The sequence below is a fragment of the Bombina bombina genome, chromosome 4, assembly GCF_027579735.1.
Source record: "Bombina bombina isolate aBomBom1 chromosome 4, aBomBom1.pri, whole genome shotgun sequence".
Classification (NCBI taxonomy): domain Eukaryota; kingdom Metazoa; phylum Chordata; class Amphibia; order Anura; family Bombinatoridae; genus Bombina; species Bombina bombina.
In genome coordinates, this window is record NC_069502.1 from 77,838,756 (window position 1) to 77,865,432 (window position 26,677).

Genomic DNA, 26,677 nt, shown 5'->3' on the forward strand with positions numbered 1-26,677 from the left:
AGATATCTTAGGTAAACTTGTAAGAGAGAAGTGAGGTGTGCAACAGTAGGGGACAGCATTTGACAAAGTTAGAAACACATAAAACTACAACAACCTGGTCACAGTACTAAAGATTAAACATATATTAAGGGTTTACAGGAGAAAGTCACAATAATCAAAGCCGGTTTCCCGATTATATGACCACAGTTAAAACATCAAGAAAAGCTGTCAAGGAAAGCTATCAGGAAACCTTCATTAATTGTGCATATCTTATTGCCTGCAGAGAATCTAAGTCCAGTGTTACTTGCAAAATTACTAAATGAGAGGAGGCTTTGGTTTCTGGTTGTGAGGAGTACACTGACCGCATAAGTTTAAATATACTTCTGTTAACTGCTCACAACCTCAAAAGGCACTCCGGTGATGTCAATGGTGACTACCCGACTCCCTGTTTAGCACATGTGGACGGCAAATACAATCTGGGGCCAATTTTTGAGAAAGTCACTGGAGGAGTAGTTAAGCAACCCCAAAACCCTGCAATAGTAGTGAGGTTGTCGGGAGGGATGTGCATCTTGGGCTCCAGAATTCGGGATAGTTCCAGTGCTATTGCTCGTTGTCCGGATCGGTAAGTTATCTTAAGCTGTAGCGTCTTTAGGTTTGAAGCAGAACGGAGGCCAAACTCACATATAGACGCACCAACTTGATCTATGCTGAGACCATTCCACAAGCTAGACTGGGAGCTGTGGATTACAGAGGTAACTTGGGGATCGTCATCTAGATAAAGATCTGATACTTGCCAACTGCTATCGCCTCCTCCGCAATTCTCCCCAAGAGCTTGAGGGCAACCTCCCGCTGCCATGTTTCGAGAGGTTAAGCGAAATGGTGTATTCCCTGCATGTAGGTGCCACGTGTCTGCCATCTCTGCTTCCTCCATTGTTGTCTCACTTGTATCCCCATGTGTAGTGGTAACCTGGAGTATATGAGCAAGATCTTTAAATTGGTTAAGCATTTTTCTTTCCAGAGCTATAAACAGGGCTTGTACTTCCCCAGATAAATCCTCCATTATTTTGCAGTCTGTAGTGTCCGGGGTCGTTATGTTGTGCTCTATGTAAACTCAGTGACCCGAGTGAGAGTGCTGGAACACCAACTTCTAGCTCAGTTTAGGACTCTTACAAATATAATGAAAGTATCATTCGGTACAGGAGAACATTCTCTTCATGTGGATGACAAAATCTGCATTGGATGGCTTGAGAGAGCTCAAGTTTTTTAATGGATTAGAATTCTGTAAAGCAGAGCTCTAAGCAAAAGTGGCCATCTTAGTTGCTGGTCTGGACACGCCCCGGGGAAATACTTTTTATATCTACACCTAACACCCTAACATGAACAACGAGTCTAAACACCCCTAATCTTACACTTATTAACCCCTAATCTGCCGCCCCTGACATCGCCGACACCTGCATTATATTATTAACCCCTAATCTGCCACTCCGGACACCGCCGCCACCTACATTATAGTTATGAACCCCTAATCTGCTGCCCCCAACATCGCTGAAACCTACATTATATTTATTAACCCCTAATCTGCCTCCCCCAATGTCGCTGCAACCTACCTACATTTATTAACCCCTAATCTGCCGCCCACAATGTCGCCACCACTATATTAAATGTATTAACCCCTAAACCTAGGTCTAACCCTAACACCCCCTAACTTAAATATAATTTAAATAAATCTAAATAAAATTACAACAATTACCTATATAATTCCTATTTAAAACTAAATACTTACCTATAAAATAAACCCTAAGATAGCTACAATATAACTAATAGTTACATTGTAGCTAGCTTAGGGTTTATTTTTATTTTACAGGCAACTTTGTATTTATTTTAACTAGGTAGAATAGTTATTAAATAGTTATTAACTATTTAATAACTACCTAGTTAAAATAAAGAGAGCCAAAGAGAATAGTCAGACGAGCCGAAATCAGGAACAAGGAAAACAGCAGAGTTAGGAACAAGCCAGGGATCAGGAACCAGGAAGGACGTCAGGCAGCCAGGTAATACACAGGAACTCTCACAAACATGTCTGAGACAATGCAAAGGAAAAGCATACTGAACAGAGGTCCTTTAAATAATAAGTGATGACATCACAATTCTGAGACTGCATCCTGTCTCACATGGATGATGCACACCAGTCTGGCCATAAAAGGAAGTGCAAGAAATGAGCAGCATCCCCCACAATGCACCATAGTCAGGAAGAGAGGTGAGTTAAATGGCTGCCAGCAGCACATGGCAAACACAACAGGGAAAAAACCCTGACAGATGAAAATGGAGTCTATTAAGGTCTTCTTGTGATTGTTTTTTCTTAGTTTTTTTGCGACTTTGGTGTGCTTTACTTTTGTTCTTTGGAAATGGCGTCAGGAAAGACTAAGTCCGGGCGAAACATTCAATTTTCTTTTGAGCAAAATAGAGTTTTAGTTACCCTGGTTTTAGAAAACTATGATTTTATATATGGTTCCAAAGCCCAACAGACCTCTATCTCCAGAAAACAACAGATCTGGAGAGATATAGCTGTTAGTGTCTCCACCGAAGGCGCTCATGTGAAATCGGTGGAGCACTGTAAGAAGAGATTCTCTGACATCAAGAGAATCTTGAAGGCCAAGCTGGCCAGGGAGAAGCAGGCTGCACATTCTACCGGTTGTGGCATACCGTATACAGCTGAGTTGTCTACATACGATAGTCAGCTTATGGAGAAGCTGGGGTCAAATATGACGCTCGGTCTGGATTTGGTTGGGCATGATACTGACGAGTTGGCAGGTAATTAAAGTTTTATTACTTGCATTTTTCATGTCGCAAATTTTTTTTAATAACATTTTTGTTTTGTTTTAGTTGACATAAGGGTATAAAATTATATTTGTACTCATGTTTGTTTTTTTGTTTTTTTCTAAAGCATCTACCAGTGCTGCTGCTGCTGGGGATGAGACACTACTATTGCCCGTCAGTATCCATACTGAATCCAGCCACAGCTTCCCCTCGGCTGCTACACATCCTGACATAATGTGCAGCTCCCCTGATGGAGCAAGCATTGGCCGTTCTACAGGTATGTTTTTTAATGTTATATTTTGTTTGATTAAAATGCTCTTACTCGTATGATTGTAATTTGATTTGAACTCTGTATATACACATTTTTTTTTTCCAGCTGAGGTCACAAGGGCTTTGGGACACCCTCCAACATCTTCAATCTCCTACTCAGGTAACAAAAACAAGATCAAACATTAATGTTATGTGTGCTCACATTAGCGGGACTGTCAATAACATCATGTTAAAGGGACAGTCTACACCAGAATTTTTATTTTTTTAAAAGATAGATAATCCCTTTATTACCCATTCCCCAGTTTTGCATAACCAACACAGTTATAATAATATACTTTTAACCTCTGTGATTATCTTGTATCTAAGCCTCTGCAAACTGCCCCTTTTTTCAGTTCTTTTGACAGACTTGTAGTCTAGCCAATCAGTGCCTGCTCCCAGATAACTTCACGTGCACGAGCACAGTGTTATCTATATGAAATACGTGAACTAACACCCTCTAGTGGTGTAAAACTGTTAAAACGCATTCTGAAAAGAGGTGGCCTTCAAGGTCTAAGAAATTAGCATATGAACCTCCTAGGTTAAGCTTTCAACAAAGAATACTAAGAGAACAAATCAAAATTGGTGATAAAAGTAAATTGGAAAATTGTTTAAAATTACATGCTCTATCTGAATCATGAAAGTTTATTTTGGCCTAGACTGTCCCTTTAAAGCTAACTTTGTATTAATGAATAATATCACACTCTTAAACACGAATGTTAAATTCCATTGATGGTTGATAAAAACTGTCATTTTAGAGTATTTATAATAATAGTATAGTCAAACGATGATATTTCTCATTTACATAGACCATGTATTTAATATATACATCCAAAAATTGTCAAATATTTAAATATTATTCTTAATATTCTTATCTATTTTTGTTAAAAAATGTAAAGAGACAAGAAACACAACCCTTTACTTTGTGGATTCGGATAGAGAATACTATATTAATCAATTTTAAAATGTAATTCGATTATTTAATGTGCTTCCTTCTCTTGTCATCCTTTGCTAAAATGTTTATCTTGGCAAGCTCAGGAGTAGCAAAGAACCTAGGTTATAGCTGATGATTGGTTGCTGAATATATATACTAATTGTCATTGGCTCACCAATGTATTCAGTCAGCAACAATTAGTGCATTGCTGCTCATTCATCAAAGCATACCAAGAGAATGAAACAAATTAGATAATAGAAGTCAATTTTTAATTAAAAAAAATTGTATTCTCTAGCTTAAAGGGACACTGAACCCAATTGTTTTCTTTCATGATTCACATAGAGCATGTCATTTTAAGCAACTTTCTAATTTGCTCCTATTATCAAGTTTTCTTTGTTCTCTTTCTATCTTTATTTGAAAAAGAAGGCACCTAAGCTAAGGAGCCAGCAATTTTTGGGTTCAGAACCATAGACAGCACTTGTTTATTGGTGCTGTCCAATCAGCAAGGACAACCCAGGCCACCAAAAATGTGCCGGCATCTAAACTGACATTCTTGCTTTTAAAATAAACATACCAAGAGAATGAAGAAAATTTTATAAAAGGAGAAAATTAAAAAGTTGCTTAAAATTGCATGCTCTATCTGAATCACAAAATAAAAAAATTGGGTTCAGTGTCCCTTTAATCATGAAAGAACATTTTTGGGTTTCATGTCCCTTTAAACTTAGAAGGAATCACAGGTTTGGATCATCAACTGTGTTTTGCCTGATGATTGTTTGCCAACAATAATCAAGTGCTACCTATGTGCTTAACAAAACAAAGAACAGCTAAGCCTACATTTCAAACAATATTAACAGAGAACAGAGAAAAATGTTAATTGATTTATTTATAAAGTTCATTCAAATGTCATTCTCTATCACAATCATTACCCTTCTGTTTTGAATAGAATATTGCTTTAACCTATACAAACATCAGCATTATCACATAGACCGATAGATAGATCAATCTATCTATCTCAGCTAAAAGCTAAATATTAATTTTAATAATTTATCTTTTTACATGCACATCCATGTGGCTCAGAATACGATATTCTCTGCGCAAACGCATTGTCAATACTCAAGCTTCTCACAGCACCTGTGCGGCTTTTATCATGTCAGTAATTAATAAACAGTCTAAAAACAGTTTCAAAACGGAAATAAAAAAAAGTGCTGTGTGGAAAATGATGGTGCACGGTGAATACTTAAATACACTTTAAAAAATGATATAGCTTTTATAATAAGCAATTTTGTTCAAACATTTATATAGCAACAATTAAATATATTTTTGAAAAAGGTGAGACACATTCATTTGTATTAAAAACTTTGATGGAGTATCCCTTTAAGATAACATTAACTAGCAGAATTCTTCCTGTCAAAATACAGTGTTTTAAATTGATAATCACGATAGGAATCATGGAAGCTATCTGTTTACTTTTATATGCCTTTAATCTTTCACTTTACATTACATGGAATTCTAAGATTCCCCCCCCAATTTCTTTAGATATGGAACATGCACATAATGTTTCGGAGGAGCTTGACGGTTGTGTTAGTCAGATGAGAGCCATTGTGGAGGAGGAGGAGTCCCTGGGAGAAACCCAACTAATAGAATCCCAGGAGCAGGGAATCTCCCAGGGGACATCAGATATGGAGGCTCTCCTCTGTGCTGCCCCTCCTGCCCCAGAAGACCCAGCTGCTCTGGACCCTGGTGCCCCTCCTGCTGCACCTGTTGCTCATGCCTCAGCAGCTCATGGCTGTGCTGATCCTGGCCACGAACTGCCTCCCATCATTGATGATGAGGCAGTTCATCAAAAGTTACATCTGGCCAGGCAGTACCGGGATGATCACCATGAGTTACATGGGGCTTTAAGATTATCTGTTGAGCAACAGGGGCAGATATTAGAGAGGGGCATCATAGTAGATAGGGACAGATTAGATTTAGAGGTTGAGAATAGAATCAGGTAGAATAGATTTAGAGAGGGAAAGATTTAAATATGAATGGATGAGGGATAGTGCAAGATTAGAATTAGAGAGGGATAGATTTTTTTATGAAAGGCAGAGTGATAGTGATAGACTAAATTTTGATAGGGAGAGATTAGAGGTAGATAGGACCAGGGCAGCTGTAGAGCAGGGAGGACTCCAGCATCCAGAAAGGGCAGATGAAGACAACCGGATTTTTAATAGAAAAATGTTTTTAATGTTTGGGAGAAGGGGAACAAGGGAGAGATCCCCCCCCCCCCTGTCTCCATCCTCAAAAATAGCGAAAAAATAGAATAGGGTTTTTATTGTGCTCTTTTATATTTTTATTTTATTTTTGTGTGATTATGTATGTATTTTTCTTTTTTTAAATTTTGAAATTGGATTTAATCCAAATTATGAATACAAATAATTTTAAGATTAAAGGACCAGTCAACACAGTAGATTTGCATAATCAACAAATGCAAGATAACAAGACAATACAATAGCATTTACTCTGAATTTCAAATAAGTAGTAGCTTTTTTCTAACAAATTTAAAAGTTATGTATATTTCCACTCCCCCTGTACCATGTGATAGCAATCAGCCAATCACAAATGCATATACGTACAGGGAGTGCAGAATTATTAGGCAAATTAGTATTTTGACCACATCATCCTCTTTATGCATGTTGTCTTACTCCAAGCTGTATAGGCTCGAAAGCCTACTACCAATTAAGCATATTAGGTGATGTGCATCTCTGTAATGAGAAGAGGTGTGGTCTAATGACATCAACACCCTATATCAGGTGTGCATAATTATTAGGCAACTTCCTTTCCTTTGGCAAAATGGGTCAAAAGAAGGACTTGACAGGCTCAGAAAAGTCAAAAATAGTGAGATATCTTGCAGAGGGATGCAGCACTCTTAAAATTGCAAAGCTTCTGAAGCGTGATCATCAAACAATCAAGCGTTTCATTCAAAATAGTCAACAGGGTCTCAAGAAGCGTGTGGAAAAACCAAGGCGCAAAATAACTGCCCATGAACTGAGAAAAGTCAAGCGTGCAGCTGCCAAGATGCCACTTGCCACCAGTTTGGCCATATTTCAGAGCTGCAACATCACTGGAGTGCCCAAAAGCACAAGGTGTGCAATACTCAGAGACATGGCCAAGGTAAGAAAGGCTGAAAGACGACCACCACTGAACAAGACACACAAGCTGAAACGTCAAGACTGGGCCAAGAAATATCTCAAGACTGATTTTTCTAAGGTTTTATGGACTGATGAAATGAGAGTGAGTCTTGATGGGCCAGATGGATGGGCCCGTGGCTGGATTGGTAAAGGGCAGAGAGCTCCAGTCCGACTCAGACGCCAGCAAGGTGGAGGTGGAGTACTGGTTTGGGCTGGTATCATCAAAGATGAGCTTGTGGGGCCTTTTTGGGTTGAGGATGGAGTCAAGCTCAACTCCCAGTCCTACTGCCAGTTTCTGGAAGACACCTTCTTCAAGCAGTGGTACAGGAAGAAGTCTGCATCCTTCAAGAAAAACATGATTTTCATGCAGGACAATGCTCCATCACACGCGTCCAAGTACTCCACAGCGTGGCTGGCAAGAAAGGGTATAAAAGAAGAAAATCTAATGACATGGCCTCCTTGTTCACCTGATCTGAACCCCATTGAGAACCTGTGGTCCATCATCAAATGTGAGATTTACAAGGAGGGAAAACAGTACACCTCTCTGAACAGTGTCTGGGAGGCTGTGGTTGCTGCTGCACGCAATGTTGATGGTGAACAGATCAAAACACTGACAGAATCCATGGATGGCAGGCTTTTGAGTGTCCTTGCAAAGAAAGGTGGCTATATTGGTCACTGATTTGTTTTTGTTTTGTTTTTGAATGTCAGAAATGTATATTTGTGAATGTTGAGATGTTATATTGGTTTCACTGGTAAATATAAATAATTGAAATGGGTATATATTTGTTTTTTGTTAAGTTGCCTAATAATTATGCACAGTAATAGTCACCTGCACACACAGATATCCCCCTAAAATAGCTAAAACTAAAAACAAACTAAAAATTACTTCCAAAAATATTCAGCTTTGATATTAATTAGTTTTTTGGGTTCATTGAGAACATGGTTGTTGTTCAATAATAAAATGAATCCTCAAAAATACAACTTGCCTAATAATTCTGCACTCCCTGTATAGTCAGTGAATTCTTGCACATGCTCAGTAGGAGCTGGCGACTCAAAAAGTGTAAATATAAAAGAATGTGCACATTTATTTTAATGGAAGTAAATTGGAAAGTTGTTTAAAATTACATGCTGTATCTGAATCATGAAAATTTAATTTGACCTGAGTGTCCCTTTAATAAATTTGTTTGTTATTACTTTATTCATATAATACGAATGTTAAAAATGATTGATGATCAAATTCAATGCATGTGTAAGATATACTGTTTTCCGCTTCTTAAAGGTTGAATCTATGACATATATGTTTTTAATAAAAAAAAATTAAAAAACAATTATATAGTCTTGACTTTGGCCTAAACAAATCACTTCTATTAAAAGTTCAATGCATCCATAATTTTAATTTAATGAGTCATAATAACCATGTGATAGTCAATGAATGTAAAATGTATTAAAATTGGGTAAATGTATTCATTATTTCATTTATATATGACCTTTTTAAATAAAGGGACACTGAACACCAACAAAGAAATGTAAAACTCAGATCCAACATGTAATAGTAATAATATAAAATATTTGCAAATAATTTATATTTATAAAAAATATTATAAAATGTTTATTTTTTATTTTAATTTGCTAAAATGAAAGTCAATAGTTAATTAATTAAATGTAATTTTAACAGGGGATTGTCAGAATATGCTTATATAAAAGTTAATTACAGAGGTAAAAAGTATATCAATATAACATTGTTGGTAATGCTAAACTGGGGAATGTGTAATAAAAAGAGTTACAGATCTTTTATTGAAGCCAAATTAGGTGTTGAATGTCCCTTTAAGCACAGACAGTACTGTGCGAAAGTACAATATTGAACATTCATCAACACATTTTGAAAGTAATACACAGAACAAGTACATAACTCAATCACAATCTCTCAACTAGGATGAAAATCAATAATTAAAGGGTTAGTTAACACATTTTGAAAATGATACAAGCACGTGTACCTCGTCAAGGTTGCTTCAAAAACCTGTGTCCCCCTAAAACTGCCAAACAATGTAAGCTCTCAATCAAACAAACTGTGAAGAAGAGAAGGCTGAAGAGCTAAATAAACCTTCTATTTTTTTATTTTTTAAAAATAAATAAATATATATTTCAAAAGAGAAAGAGAGAGAGAGAGAGAGAGAGAAAGAGAGAGAAATTTTGTCTTTCATGATTCAGGTACAGCATGCAATTTTAAGCAACTTTCTAATTCCCTCCTATTATCAATTTTTCCTCGTTCACATGCTATCTTGATTTTAAAAAGATAGATTGTAAGCTTAAGTGCTTGTGGTTCAGCACCTGGGTAGCACTTGCTGATTGGTGGCTAAATGTAGCAAACCACTCAGCAAGCGCTTACATTACTGCTGTTTCAAATAAAGACAAAAAAAGAACGAAGAAAATTTGATAATAGGAGCAAATGAGAAAGTTGCTTAAAATTGCATGCTCTATCTGAATGGAAAAAAAATGAAAGAAAAATATAATTTTGTCAATATTTAAATGACAAATAGTGCAAAAACATAATCCAAAATATATAATCTTTGGATTAAAAAATATACTGTAAAGTAAATATGAATAAAATAAATACTGTATGTTGCACTGTCAACATTATTGCCCAAAAAATGCCTGAATATAGTCTGCTCGAGCTTGGAATCCCCTAGCATCATTCTCCTCTAATAGAGCTAGATGTTCCCCATACTCATTGTTATCCAAGCTCTCAAGATCTATATCAGGAAATGTTAGGGCAATGTTGTGCAACATACTGCAAATCAAAAAAATTAAGGAGACTTTGGAGGGGGCCTACTGAAGAACCCCACCAGAGATGCCCAAGCAGCGGAAATGGCTCTTCAATATGCCAAAGGTGAGCTCAATCACCAATCTGGTGGCGATGTGTGCCACGTTGTAGCACACCTCTTCCACTCCGTTGGGGTTGTGGACGGGTGTGAACAGCCACGGAATACACGAATATCCAGAATCACCTGCGTAATAAAATAGATCATTGACATTAACAATCAGAATGAATAAAATATATCATATAAATATGTTGGAGTATATATGAGATATTTATCAGGATTGCCTCTGGCATTTGTCCCTCCTGGAAATGATGGTAGATGGCCGAATTCCGGAGGACAAAGGAATCGTGATTGCAGCCAGGGAGTCCAGGGCTTGCGCTCATTATCCTCAACCTGGCGTCGCAGATTACCTGGATATTCAGAGAGTGGTTGTGCTTCCTGTCCTGGTATGGCTCCTCTGTACCCCTGGGAGGCTGCACCAATACATGCGTGTAATCTATGGCCGCTAATACTCTTGGCAATCCAGCCAGATGATAGAACTGGAACTTGATAGCATGCCCCTCCTTATATTTGAGAAGTGGACATTATGGCCTAGGTGTTGGTGCAAGGCATTAAGGACAACCTTCAGATGACGTGAAAAGGTTGCCTGGCTCATACCTATGCCTAGACCTGCCACAGTCTGGAATGATCCAGTTGTCAAAAAATAGAGGACCAATAGTAATTTCACCATCCCAGGGATTGCCCTAGTCCTTGCAGTGAGTGGCTCGAGAGAGTCCTTGATTTCAACATAGAGCCTCTCAATAGAGGCCCTATTTAGTCGAAATCTATGGATCACCTCTCGGTCACTGAGGGCATGGAGACCAACCCTAGGCAGGAACACCCTCGACACCTGCTGGCGTCTTCGTTGTTGCACAACTGCAGCCATCAACACCCATCTTTCCCTGCGTCTCCTTAAGAACAGAAAAAAGTGTAAAGCATTTAGAATGTCCATGCTCAAAATAATAATGAATTGAAGTGATTGAAAGCCCCTTTTATACCGCCAAGTTCTACAGCTGTGAATGATTTCAGCAATTGAATAAGAGATGCGCCACACATTACCTAACCAATGACTTACAGAACTTCATGATTCTTGTGTCATTTTATGAGCAAATTGATTGAATAATTTATTCACGATTTACCAAATTTCTGTATTGTTGCGTCATTTGACGAGCACAATGTTGTGTCAAAATGAATGTCTAGAATTAGATCATCCTGGTGAGTTCAGCAGCTATAATAAAAGCAGGTGTATTGTTTGTGCAATTAACTTAATAATGTATGCAAAACACATGAGTGTTTAACTATGGTTGCAGATTTTCTGTGTTTGGATGGCAGCATTGTGGAGACTTAAAAGGTCAGTGATTACTGTGTTTTGAAATAACATTTTAAGAACAATGTGGTGTATTAACATTGCCAAACCTAAGTAAGAAAGAGAATGCAATGTCGAACATTATGATATGCCATTTTACATTCATTTCAATGTATTTTACAAGCACAAAAGAAAACAATGACATTCAAAATACATATAAATTACTTTAAAATGGCATTCTACTTCCAACAAAGGATAGCAACAGAATGAAAAAGTGCTATTATGTGTTTTGAAGTTAAAATATAATGACTGACCTTTTAAGTCTCCACGACGCTGCCATGCAAACAGAAAATCAGAGTTCAGATTTCATCCCTAGATAAATACTCATGTGTTGTGCATAAGTAATTGATTGAATTGCACAAAGAATACACCTGCATTTATTACACCTGCATTTATTACAGCTGTTGAACATGTAAAACATAGAATGCCATTTTAAAATCATGTCAATGTATTTTTAATGCCACTGTTTTGATTCTCTTGCTATCCTTTGTGTGAATTTGATTATCATTTTCAAATATTGTATTTTTTGGCACTGTTTTCATTCTCTTGCTATCCTTTGTGTCATTTTTTTTAAAGTTTTCATTCTCTTGCTATCCTTTGTGTCATTTTTTTTAAAGTTTTCATTCTCTTGCTATCCTTTGTGTCATTTTTTTTAAAGTTTTCATTCTCTTGCTATGACCATTGAAAAACATGACAGAAAGGGAATGCTATTTAATAACTTTGTGTTTGTAACATTTGTATAAGCGTACATACAACATTAAACATGGTGCAAATAGATTATAAAAATAAAGATCTATAGAGTGCATCAAATTTGTAGCAATAATATTGTTCGATTTTTGAAGGGTATACATATTTAATAGTTTGTAATTGAATATTATTAGGTGATATGCTTCATTCTCTTGCAGCATCGAACATAGGATTTCTGTGTTTTCCAACTCCCATTGAGTTCTATGGCATCCGCGACCTCGAGGGTGGTGGATTGAAAACTAGGTGTAAATGTTGAATTTTTTTATAACTTTTTTAAAAGCTTCAAATAGTGTTGAATAGGAGGGTGGATGAACATAATTCCGCTAGAATTCAACGGGGTTTCAACTCGCAATGATCTGAGTTGATCTGCGTTGGATTGAGACCGTCGGATCGTATGTTACGTCACAAAATTCAGCTTCTTCCGATCTGGAGGCTTTGATAACTAGGTCGGATCAATCTCGCGACAATTGCAACGCGAAATTCAAGCGTATTATCGGTTGACCTCAGGTTATTGCAAGCTGGTAAGCACTTTATCAGTTGTGTAAAATCACTTACGGCTAGATTACGAGTTTTGCGGTAAGAGAGGTGCGGTTCCAAGCCCGCATAGTAGCGGACTGGTTTTCTTTTAAGAACTATGTTCTAAACAATGATCTTGAACTTAACATATGCGAACCGTATTCACCAATAGCTCTGGCACACTTGGATCCTAGAGATCTCCCAATAAGCATTAAAGAACTCAAATTTATCCTGAATCCGTTTAAAGCATGGTCCAAACTAACCAAATCTCTGTCAATATGCTCTATGGCATCAAAATACCTTCCCCTAACCAGAAACCCGAATTTTCAACCAGGCTTGGACTCAGCTGTTTTTAATAGATGGCACAACAATGGTTTGGATAGAGTTATCTACTTAATTGACCAGGATAGAAAGAGTGTCAAATCTTTTGAAGAGTTGAGGAATGAATTAAATTTGCTAAACAAAGATTTTTACGCGTATCTACAGATAAGACACTATATTGTAGATCTCGCACATAAGATTGGTTGGAGCTGGACTTTGGGTAATTTAGAAACTTGGTTAACAATAACGAAAAACTGCTCTATGTCTATTACCCTGTGTTATTATATGCTGAGCATTAGCAGGGGCGCCCCTATTATAGAGAATCTGGCCCTGACTTGGAATACTTTAATTCCACATAGTAACATTGAACCCAAAAGCATTCAACTTTCATTGAACAAAGTAATAAAAACGACTCTTTCCTCCAATTGGCGAGATGCTCATCTGAAACTTTTGCATAGGGCATACTTTACCCCGGAAAGGGGCCTCAGAGTCCGAAATCAGGAATTTAATATATGCCCCAAATCTTCTTATATAGCCGCTGATTTAATTCATATGTTTTGGCATTGCCCTAGACTGAGAAATTTATGGAGCAAGTTGGAATACTGGCTTAAGAATAAACTTAAAATTGAGCTAATAGCTTTCTCATTGTTCCAGATCATATTTTGTCTAAAACCTGAATATGGACGACAGCCTAATGAGAAATTAGTTAACTTATCTATCTTAGCTACCAGATATCTGGTATGCAAGAAATGGAAATCGAGGTCGATACCAACCATCTTCGAAATCAGGAATCACCTAAAGAAACAATGTGTTTTAGAACAGAAAAATACTAATATAGATAACGAACCATTCATTAAGATTTTCCCTGAGAGAGAAATCGATTATTTGATCTATCCATTTAAGAATTCAGAGATAATTCTATTGGGTATTTGGTGATCCAGTGAGGGTTAGAGAGAACCGGGATCTCCCCCTTCCTCCACTTCTTCATTTCCCTTCCCTATCTTCCCCCTCCCCCTCCCCCTTTTTTTTTCTTTTTTTTTCCTTTTTTTTTTCTCCCACTTTTTTTTTTTTTTCATATAAATTATAAAAAAAAAAAAAATTCTAACAATGAGTAATGAGTAGATAGACAGATAGTTCAGTTCAACCGATTATGTATATGACGGGTAATATACATTCCATGTATGACTGATATTGTTTTCTTTCTTTTTTATTCTTTTTCTTATTTTGTGTCTATGAACTGTAATATTTTGTTTCCCTTGTTATCTTGGAACTTGTATTCATTGCTGGTTATAAATAAATGATAATAAAAAGAGAGGTGCGATGCTAACTTGCACGTTATTGTCACCGCTCACTTACCTACAGCGCTGGTATTACAGGTTTTTCTAAACCCGGCGTTTAAAGACAAGAAGTGAGCGTAGAGCAAAATTGTGCTCCATACCGCACTCCAATACTAGGGCTGCTTAAGTCAGCGGTGAGCTGGTTGTACGTGCTCGTACACAATTTCCCCATAGACATTAATGATTCCTATGGGGAAACACATTTTATGTTTACACCTAACACCCTAACATGAACCCCGAGTCTAAACACCCCTAATCTTACACTTATTTACCCCTAATCTGCCGCCCCGACATCATACTTATTAACCCCCAATCTGCTGCCCCTAACATCGCCGCCACCTACCTACAATTATTAACCCCTAATCTGCCACCCTCAACCTAAGTCTAACCCTAACCCTAACACCCCCTAACTTAAATATAATTAAAATAAATCTAATTAAAACCTACAATTAATAACTAAATAATACCTATTTAAAACTAAATACTTACCGGTAAAATAAACCCTAAGCTAGCTACAATATAACTAATAGTTACATTGTATCTAGCTTAGGGTTTATTTTTATTTTACAGGCAAGTTTGTATTTATTTTAAATAGGTAGACTAGTTACTAAATACTAACTACCTAGCTAAAATAAATACAAATTTACCTGTAAAATAAAACCTAACCTAAGTTACACTAACACCTAACACTACACTACAATTAAATAAATTTCCTAAATTAAATACAATTAAATAAATTAAATACAATTACCTAAATTACAAAAACAAACAAACACTAAATTACACAAAATAAAAAACAAATTACAAGATATTTAAACTAATTACACCTAATCTAATAGCACTATCAAATTAAAAAAAGCCCCCCCCAAAATAAAAAACCCTAGCCTAAACTAAACTACCAATAGCCCTTAAAAGGGCCTTTTGTGGGGCATTGACACAAAGAAATCAGCTCTTTTACCTGAAAAAAAATGCAAACAACCCCCCAACAGTAAAACCCACCATCGATACAACCAACCCCCCAAATAAAACCCTTACTAAAAAAACCTAAGCTCCGCATTGCCCTGAAAATGGCATTTGTATGGGCATTGCCCTTAAAAGGGCATTTAGCTCTATTGCAGCCCAAAGCCCTAACCTAAAAATAAAACCCACCCAATAAACCCTTAAAAAAAACACTAACCCCCTGAAGATCCACTTACAGTTTTGAAGATCCGACATCCATCCTCAACGAAGCCGGGAGAAGTCCTCATCGAAGCGGCAAGAAGTCCTCAACGAACCCGGGAGAAGTCTTCATCCAAGCCGGGAGAAGTGGTCCTCCAGACGGGCAGAAGTCTTCATCCAAATGGCATCTTCTATCTTCATCCATCCGGCGCGGAGAGGGTCCATCTTCAAGACATCCGGCGTGGAGCATCCTCTTCGAAAGAAGTCTTCTTCCCGAATGAAGGTTCCTTTAAATGAAGTCATCCAAGATGGCGTCCCTTAGATTCCGATTGGCTGATAGAATTCTTTAAGCCAATAGGAATTAAGGTTGAAGAAAATCCTATTGGTTTATGCAATCAGTAATAGTATTGAGCTTGCATTCTATTGGCTGTTCCAAGTGTGCAGGACAGCTATACCTACAAGACTCGTAATAGCAGCGGTAGTAAAAAAGCAGCGTTATGAGCCTTAACGCTGCTTTTTTACTCATAACGCAAGACTCGTAATCTAGCCGTTATAGTTTTAAATTATATTAACCTATTAATCTACTCTCTACCTATCTCCTAATATCTGTTTACACCTGATACATTATCTATATTTAAAGTAACATCTTACAATGAAGAAAAAAAAAAGATTCCTTCTTGATTCTACAGTGTACAATTTAACAACAGTGTAATCATGCTATACATATCGTATAAAGACCTTTGCACACTCTTGGGCCTACCTTAGTATGCTCTATTTAAAATGAGCTGAGTTTTTAATAAACAATACCAAAAATGGAGATAAATTTGAGAATAAATAAAAATTGGATTATTTTTTTTAATTGCACAATATCACAATCACAAACGTTTAATTGCAACTTTCCCATTCCTTTAAATGTTTTTTCGCTTTTTAAATGGCATAGAACCTATCCCATAGTTGTGAAAATTGTTTTAGTACCTAACATTGATTTTCTCTAATTAGATAATTACTTTTATTGGTGTTTTATATTTGCATATTTAAAGGGACATGAAGCCCACATTTTTTTATTTTATGATTCAGATAAAGAATACAATTTTAAAAAAGTTTCCAATATACTTCTATTCTCAAATTTGTGTTGTTCTTATGTTCTTCTTTGTTGAAGAGATATCTAGGTAGCGTGCACATATCTGGAGCAGTACATGACAGGAAAGAGTGCTGCCTTCTAGTGTTGTTGCTAATGTATAACCATACATATAACATATGCCATGTATTGCACACGCCTGAGCTTTCTTTCCTGTTTTTCAATAAAGGATACCAAGGAAACAAAGACAATAAATTGGAAAGTTGTTTAAAATTGTATGTTATATCTGAAAGGGTTTTATGCCCCTTTAATAATTTGTATCAAATCCCATCTCCCCGTCTCTACTGGCAGTTTAATGGTTAACAGATGTCTCCTTTTGGGTGATATAGTCATAAACAAGCTCTTTATCTCCTTGCTAAAGAAGCCAAGAGTGATGTTTTTAAGTAGTTCCTCGTTATTGCTTCAGACTCGATAAAGACAGCAGGAAACTCTTAATAGCGTGTCTCTTCCGAAAGAACTATAACGATTTTTCCATGTTTATAAATTACAAACATTATTTTTACTGTCTGGCTGAAGCTGAACAGTTGACATCAAATAGTTTTGATAATTACACATTTTTACAGAAGCACATAAGACCTTTCAGGGTTGTAATAAAATCTATTATGCTGCTAACACCATGGTCTCTACTTGGCAACATGACACGACTGTAATCCCATCTAGAAATTAGAAAAGCCTCTGCTGTGCTTTTGGCATTTTTTCATGCAGGATCATGCTTAAGTCTATATAAGTCACTAAAATGGAACTTACAACCTCAGCCGGCGTCTTGCTTGCAGGTTTAAGATAAAACTCAATGCTGGAAATGTCCCATGTAACTGACACGGATTGAGAAGCCTTGCAACAGGGAAGTTGACTTGAGGGAAAAAGTTGCTAAATTGTTTCACTGGCCTCTGTTACGTATCAGCAGGGGACGACCCAGGGCAAAGGCTGTGATAGGGCCCTCACCTCATTCTACCTGTACCACAATCAAAGATGAATAATATACATAGGACAGGCTCCATCTCAGCTGAGAACCCCCCCGAGACTTCAGTATGCTTATACATACATAAGTTATGAAAGAAGATAAGAACTATGATGCCCATCAAGTAGGTCCATATTTTCCTTTGGCTTTTAATCTTAATTAAAGGCATGTAACTCAAGGCATGTCAGCAGATTAGTTAAAGGGATACTGAACTGAAATGTTTTCATACATGATTCAGATAGAACATCCAACTTTAAGAAACTTTCTAATTTTCTCCTATTATCAATTTTTCTTCATTCTCTTGGTATCTTGATTTGAAAAAGCAGGAATGTAAACATAGGAGTCAGCCTATTTTGGGTTCAGCACCGTGGATAGCGCTTGCTGATTGGTGGCTACAATTAGCCACCAATCAGCAAGTGCTACCCAGGTGCTGAACAAAATATGGGCTGGCTCGTAAACTTATATTCCAGATTTTTCAATTAAGGATACCAAGAGAACAAAGAAAAAATAATAATAGGAGTAAATTAGAAAGTTGTTTAAAATTGCATGCTCTATCTGAATCATTAAATAAAAAAATATTTGGGTTCAGTATCCCTTTAAAGTGTTTTAATGTCCCCACCTCCAAGAGGTTGGAGGGGAATGCAGAACCTTGACACATGCTGCACAGTGATTGATTGATATGTGCAGGAGCTCATTCATATCAGTCACTTATTTGTCACAGCACAGGAAGTAAGATAACATTCAAGAGGCTTTTCAAGGGGTGTGCCCCATTGTAAAATAATATATTATTTTCAAACAAAATTATACTTTTAAAACATTTTTGTTGCAACCCTTGCAATGCGGGAAATCGTTTTTTAAGCATAAATAATAAAAAAAAGACTTTAATGCTCCTTTAATTCCCATGGTATCCTTAAACATACTGTATCCTTTGCGTTCTTGAGTTTGTGAGTATTTGTTCTTACCACCTCTTTTGGAACTGTTTTCTATGAATCAACCACACTTCCTAAAAAAAAAAAGTCATAGCACAAATTACTTCTGACCTGGCTTTATTCAATTCCTTAATACATTCCCACCCAGTGAGGAATAAGAAAGAGAGGGGTCAGTCCATTTAAAAGTGTTATTGCAGCTGCTTAAAATAGAATGAACTCTTAATAGCTTGTTGCCTGGGTATATTGTCCCTTTAACCTCTTAACGACTGTCTAAGGGGTTAAATTGTCTGGTTCTCACAACAGCAACTAGGCTGCACTATTTCTTAATGCTTTCTGTATTGATACATATAGTAATAGCATGACTCATCGGTGTCAGCACGACCAGCGCTATTACAGCAATGGATACCCCTTAAAGGAACATGAAACCCAAAAATTGATTCAGAAAGAACATACAACTTTCCAAGTTACATCTATTATCAATTTTGCTTAATTTCCTTCATATCATTTGTTGAAGAAGCATCATTGCGCTACTGGGAGCTAGCTAAACACATCAGTAAGTCAATAAAAACAGGGACACGTGTGCCCCCACCGATCAGCAGCTATTGTAAAGGTAATGGCGTCTCTGTATCCTCTCTAGATCTTTGTTCTGACAAAGCTTTCTTTCCTCTAGGATACCTCCCGGATATCTTCCCTCAAAGGAGTAAAAATGCGCTTTTATTCAGAAATAGCCGGAATCTGATTGATCCAAAAATATTTTTATTTGAAATGAGCTTTTTATTGTTATTTTATGAAACTGGAGTTTTTTAGATCAACCAGATTCCGGCTATTTCTGAATAAAAGTGCATTTTTAAACAAAAATTGCTTTACTACATCTTATAATCTTGTCTTGATCCAGTTTTAAAGTAACCCATGAATAATTAGAAAATAAATCACAGCATGTACAAATAATGTACTAACAATTCTTCATAAGAGCTCCAAAGGCCAAATATAGGCATCCAAATTAGTGTTCTCTAATAGGCCATGAAAACACACATTTGAGTTGAAAAAAACCCCATAACTTTATTAAACAGCATAAACAGGAGCACATCGTAGGTAGTGGCACCTGAATGTCTGGTGCGCTTCAAGCCCTTACTGTTGGCTAATTACTAATTATTTACAAAAATGGAGTTTAGCATAAAAAACAAAAGTAGTTTAGCATAATGAACCATAAGGGCCAATTTTGTATCCCAAATAATGAACTGAAAGGGTTATTAGGATAAATGTAAATACTAGGTAATGACTTTTTCAGATGAAAAAATATTTATAGCATATTATATTGTCTAATCTTCCCATATGTTTTATTTTTATGTAACTTGTGTCTTTTTATGAGGTATCTTAGTCTGACCCGTTCTGATGTCTATTTAGCACTCTTAAACAATCTAATAAATCTTGCGTGATCGCTATATTATATTTGTGTTCGGAGCCAATTCTATTTTTGAAGTGGTTAGTTATTCCACGGCTTCTGGACTATTCCATTATATGCCCTATGTAACCTCTTCATAAACATTTTTTATTCATTAAATCCCCCAAATCTCTTAAGAATTCTACTCACTTGCATTTTCCTACATTTTGTTAATACTATCTTGCTTTTTCCTATCACGTTCAATCAGAATCTTCATATTAAAATTAGACACTTAGAACATTGTTTTATACAAAGAAAAAGGGGCCAAGAAATTTTTCCTTTGGTAAGTTAAAGTAACAAATACATATAGTTATATATATATATATATATATATATATATATATATATATATATATATATATATATAAATATTATCTAGAAGAGCAGTTGATAGTTCATTCAATATTAAAGACAGGCAAAAGTATAATGTTCTTGTAGTTGGATATAGTGGATATATTTCCATATGTACTTGACTCACTTTGCACGCGTCAGACGTAATGCATGTATTACGAGTTGAAAGTAAATGCGTTTGCTTGAGCGCAATTCAATTTAACACTCGTCGGGTTAATGCAACTTTAGAGCCTTGGTTAACTATTACGCGAGACATAAAAGTGGCACAAAACACATCAAAAATACATTTAACAGTACAGTTACACCGTAATAACACTGATAAAAAATTATATTAAAGAAATTGCAATAAAAAGTTATAAGGGTTTAAAGATATGAGGTCTCAGGTGTTAAAAAACAGACTGAAAAGGGCTTTTACATAGAGATACATATTTAACTGAAAGAGGTTGAGGCCTTCACCTGGGCAGTGTCATAGACAAGCAAAGGGGCACAGATGCCGACATCAAGGTAAGAATCGGCAAAGCAAGGGAGGGCTAACAATGCTAACCAAGATAAAGTTTTTTAACACCAACAAAACAATCACCACCAACAACTAAGTCCAGGCCTTTAAAAATACCTGTTTGAGAAAAATCATACAAATTCACTCACCAAACACCATCAGCAACAAGGAGACTTCCCAACTCCTTGCCCATAAAGAAATAAAAAAAGGACACTCAAGGGAAAAGAAAAAGCGAAAGGCCAAAAAACACCTGGTACCAAGACCTTGAGGCTGACTGCAAGGAGATAGGCTACACCTGTCAGAGTCAGAGTTTTGCGTATTTTCACACAATCACACCACCTTCTAGTGTGAGAGAAAAAACAGTGAGATCTGCAGAGGGAAAATGTTTGGAGATTATGCCAGACCTGGAATATAAATTTCAACCACACCCATGGAGCACTCATTTTACAATGAGGAAAACAATGGGCCAGATTACAAGTGGCCCGCTATTGCTAATGCGGGTTGCACATACAGTATATATATACACGTGTATTTACGTATTTACATATGTATATATTCCTCTACCTCTGAAGAAGTAGCCAATAGCGATACAAAACGCGTCCGGCTCCCTCCCCCTCCAATGAATATTCATTACTTGCTTACTAAACAGTGAAATAGCTGATCAGCTGCATGTGGTTCATCTTCTGCAGTAGCTGTGGATCAGGCTCATGCTGTTAGCAAGTCTATGTAAATGGTTGTTGTTTTTATTCATTTCTGATACTTTTTTTATGTGGTTTTATATACTTTATGGTCGTATGTGACCTTCCTGCTTTGTTAACTTTTTACTGACATTTGTATATAATTACATGTCTAAATAAATATCCTTTGTATATAGTAGCCCCTGGCCCTGCCCCTTTTTACCTGAGGTTTAAGGACTTCTGACTAGCTGTACACGTGGAGGTGAACTCGCATGCAGTTTGAGTGTATCCAAGGGAGGAGTTTGATCCAGGCAGGAGATTTCCCGGAGGAGGAGCATCTGCTACCACAAGTGCCTTTAACATACCTCATACGTTTGAGGTGGAACCACGTGAGTGGGCTGCATATCTTTTTATTTAAAGTCACCTAGTCTGTCGTTTATTGCACTAGGTGCACCCCCTGTGCACTTGTCTTTTCTCTATTCCATATATATGTATATACATACATACAGTATATACACAAATAAACACATATATAGACACGAAGAATTGCGTTAAACCCAACATGAGCTATATTAAGGTGCATATTTAATATATATATATATATATATATATATATATATACAGTGGGGCAAAAAAGTATTTAGTCAGCCACCAATTGTGCAAGTTCTCCCACTTAAGAAGATGAGAGAGGCCTGTAATTTTCATCATAGGTATACCTCAACTATGAGAGACAAAATGTGGAAACAAATCCAGACAATCACATTGTCTGATTTGGAAATAATTTATTTGCAAATTATGGTGGAAAATAAGTATTTGGCCAATATCAAAAGTTCATCTCAATACTTTGTTATATATCCTTTGTTGGCAATGACAAAGGTCAAACATTTTCTGTAAGTCTTCACAAGGTTGTCACACACTGTTGCTGGTATGTTGGCCCATTCCTGCATGCAGATCTCCTCTAGAGCAGTAATGTTTTGGGGCTGTCGCTGGGCAACACAGACTTTCAACTCCCTCCAAAGGTTTTCTATGGGGTTGAGATCTGGAGACTGGCTAGGCCACTCTAGGACCTTGAAATGCTTCTTACGAAGCCACTCCTTCGTTGCCCGGGTGGTGTGTTTGGGATCATTGTCATGCTGAAAGACCCAGCCATGTTTCATCTTCGATGCCCTTGCTGATGGAAGGAGGTTTGCACTCAAAATCTCACGATACATGGCCCCATTCATTCTTTCATGTACACGGATCAGTCATCCTGTTCCCTTTGCAGAGAAACAGCCCCAAAGCATGATGTTGCCACCCCCATGCTTCACAGTTGGTATGGTGTTCTTTGGTTGCAACTCAGCATTCTCTCTCCTCCAAACACGATGAGTTGTGTTTCTACCAAACATTTCTACTTTGGTTTAATCTGACCATATGGCATTCTCTCAATCCACTTCTGGATCATCCAAAGGCTCTCTAGCATACTTCAGACGGGCCCGGACATGTACTGGCTTAAGCAGAGGGACACGTCTGGCACTGCAGGATCTGAGTCCCTGGCGGCGTAGTGTGTTACTGATGGTAGCCTTTATTATGTTGGTCCCAGCTCTCTGCAGGTCATTCACTAGGTCCCCCCGTGTGGTTCTGGGATGTTTGCTCACCGTTCTTGTGATCATTTTGACCCCACGGGGTGAGATCTTGCGTGGAGCCCCAGATCGAGGGAGATTATCAGTGGTCTTGTATGTCTTCCATTTTCTAATTATTGCTCCCACAGTTGATTTCTTCACACCAAGCTGCTTGCCTATTGCAGAGTCAGTCTTCCCAGCCTGGTGCAGGTCTACAATTTTGTTTCTGGTGTCCTTCGACAGTTCTTTGGTCTTCACCATAGTGGAGTTTGGAGTGTGACTGTTTGAGGTTGTGGACAGGTGTCTTTTATACTGATAACAAGTTCAAACAGGTGCCATTAATACAGGTAATGAGTAGAGGACAGATGAGCCTCTTAAAGAAGAAGATACAGGTCTGTGAGAGCCAGAAATCTTGCTTGTTTGTAGGTGACCAAATACTTATTTTCCACCATAATATGCAAATAAATTATTTCCAAATCAGACAATGTGATTGTCTGGATTTGTTTCCACATTTTGTCTCTCATAGTTGAGGTATACCTATGATGACAATTACAGGCCTCTCTCATCTTCTTAAGTGGGAGAACTTGCACAATTTGTGGTTGACTAAATACTTTTTTGCCCCACTGTGTATATATATATATATATATATATATATATATATATATATATATATATATATATATATATATATATATATATATATATCATATAGAATATTCAAAAAGTACTATTTTTAATTATTAATAATTTTTTATAAAATATGCTTACATATTATAATGATTTATTATAATTTTTAAGAATCTCTATAATAATTATTTATTTTTTATTAATAATAATTGTACTATTTTAGTGTTTTTTTCTTTTCTTTAAGTGTGCTCCAATACAGTCTATAGCATAATTATGCTATAGACTGTATTGGAGCACACTTAAAGAAAAGAAAAAAACACTAAAATAGTCCAGGGACTGTCCCTGGATTTTTTTGTATGTCCTTGCCCCAAAGTAAGGAAATGTACTGATTTGCTGTAAAAGAGGGGGATTACTTGGCTACTACTGTAGATAATTTATTGTTTGCATCTTTGCATTATTGCAGAAATAATTAAATGGTACACATACATAATTTTGTATTGCTGTGTTATTAACCCTCTACTGGCTAGACAGACATATATATATATATATTAAAAGTGGAGCGCTAAATTATCACTCTTGTGTAAACAGGCAAACTTGCCCATTTGCGGGAGCGAGATAATTAACCAGCCATTACAAGGTTCTGGTTATTGCTACCACAAGTACGCGGTAGCAATTAGCGCTCAGAAACTTAACTAGAGATCCAATCTCTGGTTTATTTTCTAAAGGTGCTCCATATGCCCTCAAAATAGAGGGCATTATAGTTTTTTATTAAAAAAAAATTCTAATAAAAAAAACTGCACTAGGCAGTTTTGGGGCTTTAAAGTTGGTAGGAGTGGGGTGTTAGAAAAAAATGCTACTGAAAGTGACCCTCCATTGCAGTCTATGGGAACTGTGTGTTCCTATAGACCGCATTGTAATTACTGTATATATGTATGACTTTATTCATACATTTGTATGTGTTACTACAGCGTATGCTGTCTGCATTTATCGATGTGCGGCGGACATGATTCGCTATAGCAGATCATGTCTGTCCTCACCTACATAAATAGACCCCACTGAGTTTTCCTAACAATTGCTGCCCTAGTTTAGAAAGCCAGAGTTGGCTACTCTGTTCTTTCTTTTTCAAAGGTCTCTGTGAAGAACTGTGTCTTCTTATACCTTGTAACTGTCTACATGATGGACAGCGGAACAGGTAAGTGCTTTTTCTTCCAGTTGGGGAGACCATGCACTTAACAAATTAAAAGACACTGCTTTTTTATTGGGACATAGATAATCCTGTTGTATGGGTTACTCTGGGGCATGAATCAGGCACTGTAGCATGTGTGAGACTAACAGTTAAACTCTTTTAAAAAGAAAGGGTAACATGTTTTTATTATGCTTTATTTTCTGACACATATTTACTTGATAAAACAATACAAGTTTAAACTGAAAGTAAGGCTGAATTTTCTGTCATGAGATGCAGGACACAGCAAAGAGGGTACAACACTATTTTATTGCAGAGCATGGACATATACATCTGGTAAGTTTAACATTGATCTCACTTAGTAACTGCGACATAGACAAACAGACCTAAGCCCCACCCCCATCTGGTGACATCACTTCCCACTCTCATCACATCTTCCCCCTTTTCAAAGGACAAAGCATACATTTTTTTTTTCATTTGAATACAATAAATAACAAGATATACAAGAAGCATACAGCAATAGTTTTGTATAGTATATAACAAATAACAGGTTAAAGAGAATATCTGTATAAACAACATGAATTACATCCTGACTTGAACATCGGGGTAGACTACCTTAGTCCACAGTGACCATGGGATTATTCTGCCCATACTTCCGGTTACTGCTCTAACTAATGTTAATCCCGATATTGGGCCGGAAGTTTCACCACTCTTCCACTTGATGTAACTCTACATGAACAGTCCTCTGATACAGAAGAAGGTGATTGAGAGTCTGCTGGAGGCAAAGACATATCCCCGCTGTGATCTTGCTGAGGGGAAGGCACCCCTCTTAAAACAGGGGATCCCACCAGCGGTGGTACTGAGGCATCCAGTTCCAAACTCTCAGGTACAGGCTGAAGATGTTTTCGATTTCGACGTGTAACTGTCCCTCCATCAGTAAGGACTACATAAGACCTTGGTTCTGGAGAGCGTCCAATTACCGTAGCAGGCGTCTTCCATTTCTTCTCATCATCCAGTTTAATTCTGACACTTTGCCCAGCATTCAGCTTCTGCAAGGGCCTCACAGAATGTCTCCTGTCGTAGAAGAATCGATAGCCCCTTTTTGCCTCTTCATCCCTCCTAAGGACTTCATCCCGATGAATAGAGCTAGTTGGCTGGAAGACACTCAAACTGCATTACGTTATCACTCACCAACTCCATTGGTATGCCCCACCGGGCGAACAAACTCTTGAGACGAGTGATAACGGCTTGACTTGTGATTTCATTCAAGGGTGCAATCTCCAAATACCTGGAATAGTAGTCAATAACGACTAGGTACTTTTTCCCGTGCAGTTCGCACAAGTCAGCAGCTATCTTCTGCCATGGGCCTGCAGGCAGCGGAGTAGAAATCAAGGGCTCCCTTCTCTGAGCAGGCCGGCGTTCCCGGCAAAAGGCACATTTTAACACATGACTTGCAATGCCCTTTCTCTGCACTTTGTAATGCCTAAGTGGCCATCATGAATCCTGTTTAACATCTCCTGCCGCATGCTGACAGGAATAACAATGCGGTCCTGGAACAGCACCAACCCATCCAGCTCCGTGAGCTGCGACCTTTCTGACTGGTAAGAACTTAAAGATATCCAGGCTGCCCGACTCTCGGGCCAACCTTCTTTTATGTACTTTATAACTTCTTGAAGGTCTGTATCTAAATATGTCTCTTTTCTTATTTGTTCTAGCTTCCCTGAAGAGATGGATTTGGAGGCCAAAACTGAATCTACATACACTTTC